Here is an 11,377-nt window from a genome sequence, read left to right on the forward strand (position 1 = left end):
CAGATCTGTGTTTTTGAACCATAATGTGTTTATCAACCATAATAAATGAATAATTTAAGATAGAGACGCTGAAGCGAAGAAAGCAAACTGGAAGACTCCTGTCCAGGTAAGATGAAGATTCGAAAATAGAGAAGAAAATGTCAAGTGTGATCTTCTACGAGTAAGACACCGTGGGATTAGTGTGCTCCGGGTAGGGGAAGTAAGCAAGAAAGCAGAAGGCATTCCTGGAATAGACATGGCCACTGAGGCATGGAAATATGAGCGACTAAATGACTGAGAAGGGAAGGGAAAAGGAAAATGGAAACCTGAAGAACGCCAACACCTGAGGATCAAGCACTGAAGAGGAAACCTGAACAGACATGAGGAAGGTGAAGGGAAAACCGAGAGAAGTAGTTCCAGGAAAGCCAAGATAATAAAACATGGGGAAACAGGAAAATAAAGCAGTGGATGCATCAGAGAGAGGGCAACAAGGATGCTGACTGAGAACAAGCGCGAATTTTGCACATTGCACCTTTTCTAGCGCCCTATCATGGTGTGGTGGGCGTGGGAGCCTGACCGCAGCAGGCCAAGGAGGTCATGGGAGGTGAGAACAAAAAGAGCCAATAGCTAAACGCCACCGACCCTGGCACACCCTGTTGTTATCAAAGATTCTGTACCACCAGGAAAGTTTTATTCAACACTATGAGGAGGTGTAAGGTGTGAGAAACAGGAACTAAGATCTGCTGGGGGTGATCTTCTCTTAGTTAACACCTGGGTCTCTTGGGACCACTAATCCTGAAACTAGCAGCAAGCTTTAAGAAAGGCCAGTTGCTTCTGGCAAGTGCAGAGGACAATACACTCACCCACACATCATTCAACTTCCAGTTAGGCTTCTCACCTTTGCATTCTTCCCCAGCAGAATAATGCTAAGCAGCAGGACTATATTTCTGTTCAAGGCAGTGCAAAAAGGATAATGAAAAAATCCATAGCACCAACTTCCTGGTGTGATGCTGGGAGCCCATAAGCTGACACCTTTCAATCAGGAAAAAGGCTTTACCAAAAACACCAGGCAGTCCTGGAACACTGGGAGCAAACCCCTTAGTGTCAGCAGAAACTGCCTAATTCTCTTCTATTTGCTCTCCGAGAAACAAAAAGGAGATGGAGGAGGCGAGAGTCTTTAACCCCAAACTAGTCTTAATTTCCAATACAGGACACTTGAGAAAAATTTGAAAGCCAACATTAAAACTAACAGATTTTTTTTAGTGCACCTACGATCCTTTCTCCTTTACCCTCTACAAAAAAGCAACCCAACCACCAAATGATCATTTTTCTTGGTCTAATTTCCCTATTTTTGTGATATATATAATTGGAAACAGACTGCTTTTTCCTGGCTTCAGAGAACAGGATCTTTGGGGTTGTAGGAGTTGCCAATGAGAGAACCTCGACTTTAGCAAAATTTCTTTTGCAAACCTCTTACCTAAGTACCTACTTGAATACATTTAAATCCCTTAGGTTTTCTTTTCCCTTATTTTAAGATTTTATTTATCTTATTTTTAAACAGAGGGGAAGAGGAAAGACAGGGAGAGACACATCGATGTGTGATTGCCACTTGCACGCCCCCTACTGGGGACCTGGCCTGCTACCTAAGCATGTGCCCTGACTGGGAATCAAACCGACGAACCTTTGGTTCACAGGCCGGCGCTCAACCCACTGAGTCACACCAGCCAGGGGAAATCCCTTAGGTTTTCGACAGAATACATTTAAATCCCTTATTATCTTGCAAAAATATATTTTCTCTAACAAATTAGACACTCCCCCTCCTTTTCCTAGCCTCCTCACTCAGATAGGCTAAGTAGAATCCTAGTTTGTGTTCAATATCTCCCATTAGAACATTAACCAAAAAAAAAAAAAAAAAAAAAAACAACCCTACCAAGCAAAGTATGCTTTCTGGAAGCATTTTTAAGAATTTAGTAGAACTGGTTTTACAGGAAACCTTATTAGCCCACACACTGAATGAAATTAAAACCTTGAATATCTTAGAGAGCAACCGCTCTAATAATGAAATAGAGATACCACAAACTAAACATGATGCGAATACAGAAAACTGTGCTTTGCATCGTCATCCTTCCTCTCACTCCTGTGTCAAAAGCATGATGCATCTAATGGCTGTGCAGCAACTGTAAGGGACAGTATGATGAACTCAAAACAGAGAGACAGGTATGTCTCCACAACACAGGTTATTAGCCTAAGTATTTTTTCATGATTCAGACGGTATTCTGTGAACACACAACAAGTGGCAATCTCTGTAAAGACACAAAAATAAGAAAACTAAGAGGAACGCCTGCTTGGAAACACTGGCAAAAAGAGACCACTAACAGTAAACGTGTCCATTTAGAAGATCAGAAACTTCTCACACACACATAGGGAAGACCTTACACTACATTAATGCAAAAAGTTTGTAATGAATCAATGGTACTTTCCCTCAAAGTTGAATTTAATTTGCCAGTCGACTGCACAAAGTCTAACAAAATGAAACATTTATTCTTTATGGATACTCAGAAGAAAGTTTTGTTTTTGAGTATGTTTTGTTTTAAAGGAAAAAAACCCAGAAACTCATAACAACACAGGGAATATCACACAAAAATACTTAAGGTACCCACATAAACACAGGGCTTTGAGATTTGAATCTAAGTATTTCACCTCAAATAACCTTCCAAGTATGAAAAAAAGCCACTTTCTGCTCCTGCAATCATCATATAGTTAGTTCATTATGAAATGGAATTTGCAAATAGCCAGCAATGTATTTTTGCATCCAATGACCAATTTCATACTGTAAAAGCACATAACTCACTAAAAATGCTAACCAAATTATACTCCCCAAAGGGAGTCTTTTCACACAGCCAACGGAATTAAGTATTCATCAAGTTTCCATTAATAAAATGGTATAGTAAGAATAAAAAAAAGAAAAGAAAAGAAAGAAATCCAAGTTCTGCTGGGCCCTCCACCTGGTGTTCTCACCATCCATGGTGGTGAAGTCATCAAGCCTGTAAAACAGCAGACCTTCTCCCAGGGCCATCTGATCAACAGGAGCGCTCAAGGACTGGTATTTGTAAAGACTGTTTTCTAAAGATCATTTTTTCAAGGACTAATCCACTTAAATGTGCTTTTACAAATGGTCCATCTGCAGTTTCACCCACAAGCCTGACCTTCAGCACGTAGCAGGGAAATGAAGTGTGCACTCGGAAGGACAGACAAGCAGGTGTTTCTTCCTTCTGCAAATGGTACCCAGCTCTGAAGCTTTTTCCCAGTCTGGTGTCCAAGCGGTAGAGACAGTATGTGTTTCTGTATTACCATCTTCTTCCTTAAAGTGAAGACAGAGCTAACATTTCAAACTTAATTCTAAATTATTATTGTGGCAGCCCTGGAGGGGGGGGTAGCTCAGTTGTTAGAGCATCGTCCCCATATGCCAAGGTTGGGGGTTCGAGCTCCAGTCGGGGCACATACCAGAAGCAAATGATGAATGCATAAATAAATGAACAATAAATCTCTCTCTCTCAATAAACTTTTAAAAATAAATAAATAAATTATTATCGTGGCAACAATTTAACATTAAGTCCTAACATTGAGCTTTGCCAGACTCTATTATCACACAGTCTCCTTCTCAGACTTGAAGAATCTTTCAGCACAAACACCGGATGATAACCTATCATAAGCAGGATATGCCAGGCCAGCCTCAGGCATGGCTCTGGGGCCCATTTCAGATCTTCAGGAACAATTTCAGTTTTAAATATGGCCTCCATTCCCCGTAGGAATACCTGTATTTGTCAGCCTATTATGTCTTGATGTTTGGATGTTTGGCCTGAGAAGCTGAAGAATTAAATAAAGTAGAATAAGATCCAAATAAGAGTGGCCTCACACAAAATTTTTATAAATGTTGCTTCAAACACAAAACATTGCACACATCTTGGTTGAGAGATAAAAATCATTACTCCTTCTCTAAGAGAAGGAAGAATGCCTGGAAATCTGTGCTCAATCTGTGCAAGGGCTTTGCAAACAGAGAAAATAAAGCTCAATGTCAGTTAGCAAACAAGTGTGCTGTTTCAAAAGATATAAAACCAGAAATGGACAGAGCCAAGGAATGGACCCAGATGCTTCTCGTAAGGCCCTGCCAAGCTGTGCGGATTTATTTCAGCTTGACCAGAATCCTAACAAATTGGCAATAGCTTGTGTTTTAGGAAATGGTGCAAAGAGACAATGCTATCATTCCAAGTGTTACTCTGAAGATGTGGAACCAGAAAAATTATTGCCATGGATCTTGCTGCAGTAATATTCTTCCAAAGCCACAAACACCCTCACTGAAATTATTAAAGGGTAACTGTTATTTGTGAAAGGCTAGCTATTCATATAACCTAGATTCACTTTTTCATTCCTAACTTGCATATTCCTAGAAGCAATACAAGATTACTTTTATATTAAAGATCTCTAAAAACATTTATCTAATTTGAGGTATGCAAATTTCAAAAAGTTGTTATTTTTTTGGCCCTGGCCAGGTAGCTCAGTTGGTTAGAGCGTCATCCCTACGTGCCAAGGTTGGGGGTTTGATCTCTCATCAGGGCACATACCAGAAGCAACCAATGAATACACAACTAAGTGGAGCAACAAAATCGACATTTCTCTCTCTCTCTCTCTCCATCTCTCTCTCCCTCTCTCCCCTTCCTCTTTTTATAAAATCAATTTTAAAAAATTTTATAGTTAACATTTTTTAACTTTTATAATTTCAAAATAAGTTTTAAAATACAGGGAAAATGTTCCAACAGACAGACTAAAACAGCAATAGTATCACTTTTTAAATAACTTGAGGAAAAAAAAAAGAAGAAAATGAAGACTGCCCTGATTAATGAATGAACCTGACAATTATAATTGGTTTTTGCCCAATAGCAATGAAAGAAGCAGCTGCGGGGGTGGGAAAGTCATTTTTAAAATGGATTATCAAGAACGAGAGTAATTCAAAATGACCACAAAGCAAATTCATCCAGGAAAGATATTACAGCAATGTTAATACTTACCAGTCATCCTCTAAATTCTAACTGCTCTGTCGGTTAAGTTTGAAACGTAAAGTCAGAACTTTCTACAGATTTATGATGCCAGGAAACTGGTCATCACGTAGGTACTAAAGAAGTCAGCAGTGATCACCTTCTTAGTACTACTCAAAGAACATACAGTCCTCTGGCCCTGGGTGCTGAGACTCAGATTCTGTCCTTACAAAAAGCCAGCAATCACTTGATTTTTTTACGATACAACCAAGTTTGCGTGCAAAACCCAAAGATTAATTCCTCTGAGCTTTAAAAAAGAATGGGACAATACTTTCCTTTAAACAAAGCAATTTTGTCAATCTATAAAGGCTTCCGACAAACGATCCAATCAAAAAATGGGCAAGGGACCTGGGCAGACGCTTTTCCAAGGAGGAGATACAGAGGGCCCAGAGGCATTTGAAAGGATGCTCAGCATCACTAGCCATCAGAGAAATGCAGATCAAAACTACCATGAGGTACCACCTCACACCGGTCAGAATGGCCATCATAAACAGATCCACAAACAACAGGTGCTGGCGAGGCTGTGGAAAAAAGGGAACCCTAGTACACTGTTGGTGGGAATGCAGCCTGGTGCAGCCACTGTGGAAAGCAGTGTGGAATTTCCTCAAAAAGCTGAAAATGGAGCTGCCTTTTGATCCAGTGATTCCCTTGCTGGGACTATACCCTAAGAATACCAAAACGCCAATACAAAAGAACCTATGCACCCCAATGTTCATAGCAGCACAATTTACAACAGCCAAGTGTTGGAAGCAACCTAAATGCCCATCAGTAGATGATTGGATCAAAAAATTATGGTACATATACACAATGGAATACTATGCAGCAGAAAGAAAAAAAGAACTACTAAACTTCACGACAGCATGGATGGAACTGGAGAGCATTATGCTAAGCGAAATAAGCCAGGGGGCGAAAGACAAATACCATATGATCTCACGTATAAGCGGAACCTAACCAACAATACAAAGATGCAAGGAAAATAAGACCAGCAACACTGAAAGGAAAAGAAACCAACAGAGACAAGAGGGAAGGAGGGAGGGGGGTGGGGAAAAGGAAGGGAAGGGGAAAGTCAAGGAACATATAGCAAGGACTCATGGACAAAACCAAAGGGGAAGAGCTGAGGGAGGGAAAGAGGGAGGGGGCAAGGGAAAGTGGTGGGGGGTAGGCAGAAACAAATGTATTTGAAAAAATAAATAAAAATAAAATAAAATAAATTTACTTCAAAAAAAAGGGACAAGTTAAATTCTTATTTGTTGTCATGAAGGTAGCTTTTGACTTTCAATGAAAAAAAATACATGTTCGTACTGGTTAACACTTTTCTTTAAAAAAAAAATCTATAAAGGCTTCCTATCACAAATCCTCAGGAAGACTTAAGGTATCTTGGCCCCCTGCTATCAGAGGATTTTAAGAGGACAATTAATTTGCCAAACTCTAAGACCAGGAACCATAAGCCTATTAGGGAGCTGGGATTTGATAAATGTTTGTTGAATGAGTAAACTGGATGAGAGCATGGAAGACTAAATTAGATCATAAATAAAATTCCACTCTAAGTGCAATGCCTTAGAAAAAGGGAACTAACCTTTGAAAGTGATGGTATTTTAAAATAAGATCCTCTTGACCCTAACTTGGTAAATGAAATAAAGTTAAGTCAATAGTACATGATGCTCAAGAAACAAGAAAGGAAATTGGCCTACAAAACTGCAAAGATCCAAAACCTTTTTAAAAAGTCAGTATGACTGTTTCTCCAAACATGTTAATTCTTAACTATTGTTTATTTAATATTTACAGGTATGAGTGTCTATAGACACATCACACCTATACTAGACAAGTATGACACTTCTGAACTTTTACTACACTAAAATATCAGCTTAGAAGAATGCAGAGTAATAGAAATGCTGTTATGCAGGATAACAATCCCTTTATTGCCTTGAACTTGGAAGATGTTAATGAAAAATGATAATGATAGGACTGCGAGTGCACCAACCTCCCTGAGAACAAATTCACTACATGCAGTTTTCCACAAAAGACAAATGAGGATCATTACAAAAAGATTCACAATGGATCTCTCTGGACTCCCAGTTCTCCTAAATAATTTAAAATATTATTCAAAATACACAAAACTACTTTACATTCACCTCTTAACGAAAAACTACATGCGTATTTAATATCTGTCCAGCCACCACAGAGTTTAGGTATGTCCAACATACAGGCCTTGTCTTCAAGGTCATTCTCATTGTCATCAGTTGAAATTAAACCCAGCTCTCCATTGTAAACTCAGAAATCAACTGGGTTATTTTGCTAGATAAAATTCAAAACATTTTCCACTTCTGAAATGTATGCTTAATACCCTAAAAACTGGTTTACAAGCCTAATAGACATCAATAGTGTGTTATACTCCCCCTGTTGGCTAATTTTCAAAATAACAATGAATTCCCCCGGGGTTGCCTTTGAAGTCCTGGGGTTCAAAAGTAAGTCGGTGACTTTTATATTTAAAAACATGAGCTAGAGCAACAGTTGTTAAGCAAAGCCACCATGTAATGGTCAGATTCCATCAAAACAGGAAAAATTAAAGTTGACAAATGAGAAAGACAAAACTGAAGGGCAAAAAAAAAAAAAAAAAAAGTACTGAAGCCTTGAAACACTAAACAATGCAGAATTAAAGCCAAAAGCAGAGAACACCAAGAAACAGAGCAACATCCTTTAACTGACACAATGGCATGAAATCAATTTCATTTTAATAGCCCTTAAGGGGGTAAGAATTATTTCCCTGCCTCCTGTGCCAACCCCAAGCTGTTTCCTAAGGAAGACAAGAAACACTGACCAACAATGTCTGGAGAAATAATAAAAGAAATTAAGAGTAAAGATCCACATTCATTAGCACAAATCAGAGTTCTATATATAATTACTTGGAACCAGTTTCAAAGGAGCTGTGATTTGGCATCCCTGTATCACCTAAATTAATCACACATACCTTATTTGTATTTCAAGGGATAGGAGTTAACTCAAATGGGAAACTGAGCAATGGGAGAACACACGGGACTCACTGCACACAAATCTGACTGCACTTGCTGCTCTCTGCTAAGTGACTAAGCTAACTCACTCCGGAGTCAGAACTAACAGAAAATTGTGTAGGAGCTCGGGCAAGTAATTAGCCTCTAGCATTTTATCTGTAAAATGGGGCTATTACTGTGTTTACCATAGAACTGGTGTGAGGATTAAGTGCCAAATGTGTCGGAAAGACATTTAAGAAAGTGTCTGTATAGAGCTGGGACTCAGTAAACTTTAGCTATCCTTATTGTGCAAAAGAAATTGCTAATTTCACACTGAAGTAACTGTTTGCAGGCTAAAGTACCATTTCAGGAAAATTCAAAGGTCTTGGCATGTGCTTTGCTACTTGTAGAGACTTCCGTCCTCTCTAACAGCTCACTTATTTCTCCTGGAGATGGAGATCAGAAAACCCCCGGTTCCCCATCTCTGTCTGTCATTCCTACCATGCCCTCCTCGCTCTCCTGTCACCTTTGGGCTCGGGACAAGCTACACTAACGCAGCCATCCTACGAGGCCAGTACTATTATAATTCCCATTTCACAGCTAAGGAAATGGAGTGATTTTCTTTTCTTGGATTTTTTTTTTTTTCCAGACCCTATATCCATTGAGTTCTACTCTGCCCAAGGCAATTCACATTTGACAAGCCGGATTCCTACATGACGTGATTATGGAAAGTGGAGCAAATGCTCTAGTAAGAACGAGACTGCAAGCAAATTGTCTTAGCAACAATTGAAGATTGCCAAGCTTGTTCTAACCAACTGAACAAGAAAAGCCTTCAAAATAAACTGGGTAAGGCGGCTAATAAGTTACCGGAGGGGTCGTGTTCTCTGCTGGGGCACCCAGCTGCAGGCTCCGCGCCGCCCACAAGCGAGCACCCTGAGGGTGCGGCCCGCGAGGAGCGCAGCTCTTGCCCGTGCGCGCGTCCCGCAGCCGCAGCTTCTGCAAGGGCAACTGAGGGCAAACCCACAACAGACGTTTCCCACCGACGCTGTCACGCGCTCAGCGGGAAGTGGACGGCGCGCCCCGCGGAGAAGAGTGAGGGCGGGCGTGGAGGGAAAAGTCTCTCCCAGCCCAGAGCATCGCCTGACCGCTGCCCACCCGGGGTGGCCGCTCCCCACGCACTGGCGGCCACGGGTCCTTCGTTCCTCGGCGCCCAACCATCGCCACCCTTCTAAGCCCGAGGGTCCGGGCGGCCGGAGCGACCCCGGCCACGAAGCAGGCGCGGAGCTCCGTGCAGCGCCAAAGGCACCGCGCAGCCTGCAGAGCCCGGGGCCGGGATGGGTGCTGCTGGGCTAGCGGCGCGCCCAGGGGAGTCCCGGCGTGGGCTGCAGCACCGCGGGCAGGACAAACACGTACCTCAGAGGCGGTCTGTCAAGCGGAGATCCACCCGCCGCAAGTTGGGAGGAAAGCAAAGGAAAGTTTCCCCGCCCAGCGTTCGCGGGCCGCGAGCTCCGGCAGCTGCTGCGCCGCGGCGCAACTACGCCATCCGGACCCGCCGGAGACTTTCACCTTCTGCACAGAGCTCCGGGAATCACAGGGGTAAAGTGGCCGGGCGCGACAGCCACCGACTTCCCTCCCTCACTCACTGGGAAGAGGAATGCGCCGCTCGGCGTCCCCGAAAACCTCGATTACCCCCATCGGGCCGACCCAACGCACTAGCTAGCCCTCGCACACACGCGGGCGGGGACGGGCAGGACGCCACAGCAATCAGCGTGCGGGGGGAAGGGCGCTCCTCCTCCGCCAGCCCCACTGAAGGCTCCGGGCCACGGAGAAACTCCTCCTCCCGCTGCCCGCCTCCTCTCTCCTCCCCCTTTTCCTCCCGTACTGATGGATGAGCCCCGAGCGCAGCTTGAGTCTGTGTTTCCCTTTGGACCAAGGAGGGAGGAAAAGAAGAAACTCGGGGAACGGCTGGGCTGCTACGCGCCCAGGTTAGGTCGGCGGGTAGAGATCCCAGCCCTCTAGGAAGATAGGGGTGGGAGGGGCACACGTGTGCGGATACGAGCTGCAGAGATTCGCTCCCTCAAAATAGGTTCTTCAAACTTTCCAGGGCTCCCTGGAGGAGTTGGGGTTTTATTTAGTTATCTCCGTCTTGATACAAAAATTCTAAAACCTCCAGTAATTTGATCACACCTTCCTGCCCACCCCCTAGCACAAGTCCCCTGCACATATTCATTCTGTCCCTGTTTGTTTTTCCCACCTCCAGTCCTGCTTGTTATCCCAAGATGTGCTCCGGTGGTAAGCGCCAGCGGGTCTTGCCTCCTCCTCTCTAACAGCTCAAAGTGCACTACCCAGCCCGTCCCCGTGCTTGCTATGTAAGTTGGTACAAATAAACGAGCCAGGATAGCATAACTGACGCTATCCTAAGGTTGGCGCGACATAAACCAGCCTGTGGGCTGCACTGCATCTTCCAGAGGACACGTGCCTGTGAACCACCCTGCAAGAGTTGATGCGTGCAGTAATGAGAACACCACTTCGATACTCTTCTTTACACCCCATTTTTCTTTTAAAAGATACAGGGTACTGTTTTACCAAAAGGCTGGTTAAATGACCACGGGTTTCAGAGACCCAACTTCCAGTTCTGACTGCCCTTGGACTAAGGATTTAAAACTCTCCAAGTCTCCTTTCCTATGTGTTAAATGAGGAGTTCGGCCTAGGAGACATCTTTCAGTTTTAACATGTTATGGCCTAAACCTTTGACATGTTGGCTAGTGGAATTGGGAGATATCCTATATTATTACTTATATTATTATTTGGAAAATTTTTTTGATTTCCCTACTTTGAGAGAAGAGGACATATTTCTCATCCTTTTCATTTTGTCCCTGCTCACCCAACTGGAGACACTTTCACAAAGATCAAATCATCACTGATCACTTGTATTTACTGCAAAAACTCCTCAATGAACCATTTATTCCTTACCCACATTTATTGAGCATCTACTGTGAGAGACTTGAGCTAGGCCTTGGAGATACACAAAGGCATAATACCCTGAAGGAACTAGCAGTCTAGGTAGAGTTAGCCTCATTTTTGATACAGTCTCTCTAGATTTAAGGTGTTAAATTTTTCATGAACTCAAATTATATAGTATTCATACCTCAAATTGTCGTTTTAGTTTCAAGTGCAGACATGAACACTTGAACTGGGTGTGAATATTTAATTCTACATGTAAATGTATCAATCATGTTAAGTAAAGCTTTCTAATTTCTAAGTAAAATGGCATAGTAGAAGGAGAGAGGAAAACCAAGTCCTAGATAACTTAGAAGC

The 11,377-nt window shown here is 42.6% G+C and overlaps 1 protein-coding gene across 2 annotated transcripts in view; it reads right to left on the reverse strand.

Moving 5' to 3' along the window:
* Positions 1–9,786, reverse strand: part of TGFBR3 (transforming growth factor beta receptor 3) — a 195,323-nt gene extending 185,537 nt beyond the window's left edge. The window contains exon 1 of one of the 2 annotated variants that reach the window (XM_054592126.1): positions 9,473–9,786. The gene's annotated coding sequence lies outside the window, so the exon portion shown is untranslated. Of the gene's footprint in view, positions 1–8,926; positions 8,968–9,472 lie in introns of those variants that run through there. The other variant, XM_054592127.1, reaches the window with a different exon arrangement.
* Between the last annotated feature and the right edge of the window lie 1,591 nt (positions 9,787–11,377).

This window comes from Pteronotus mesoamericanus, unplaced genomic scaffold, assembly GCF_021234165.1.
Source record: "Pteronotus mesoamericanus isolate MK-2021 breed Mesoamerican mustached bat unplaced genomic scaffold, CSHL_Meso_final scaffold_31, whole genome shotgun sequence".
Taxonomy (NCBI): domain Eukaryota; kingdom Metazoa; phylum Chordata; class Mammalia; order Chiroptera; family Mormoopidae; genus Pteronotus; species Pteronotus mesoamericanus.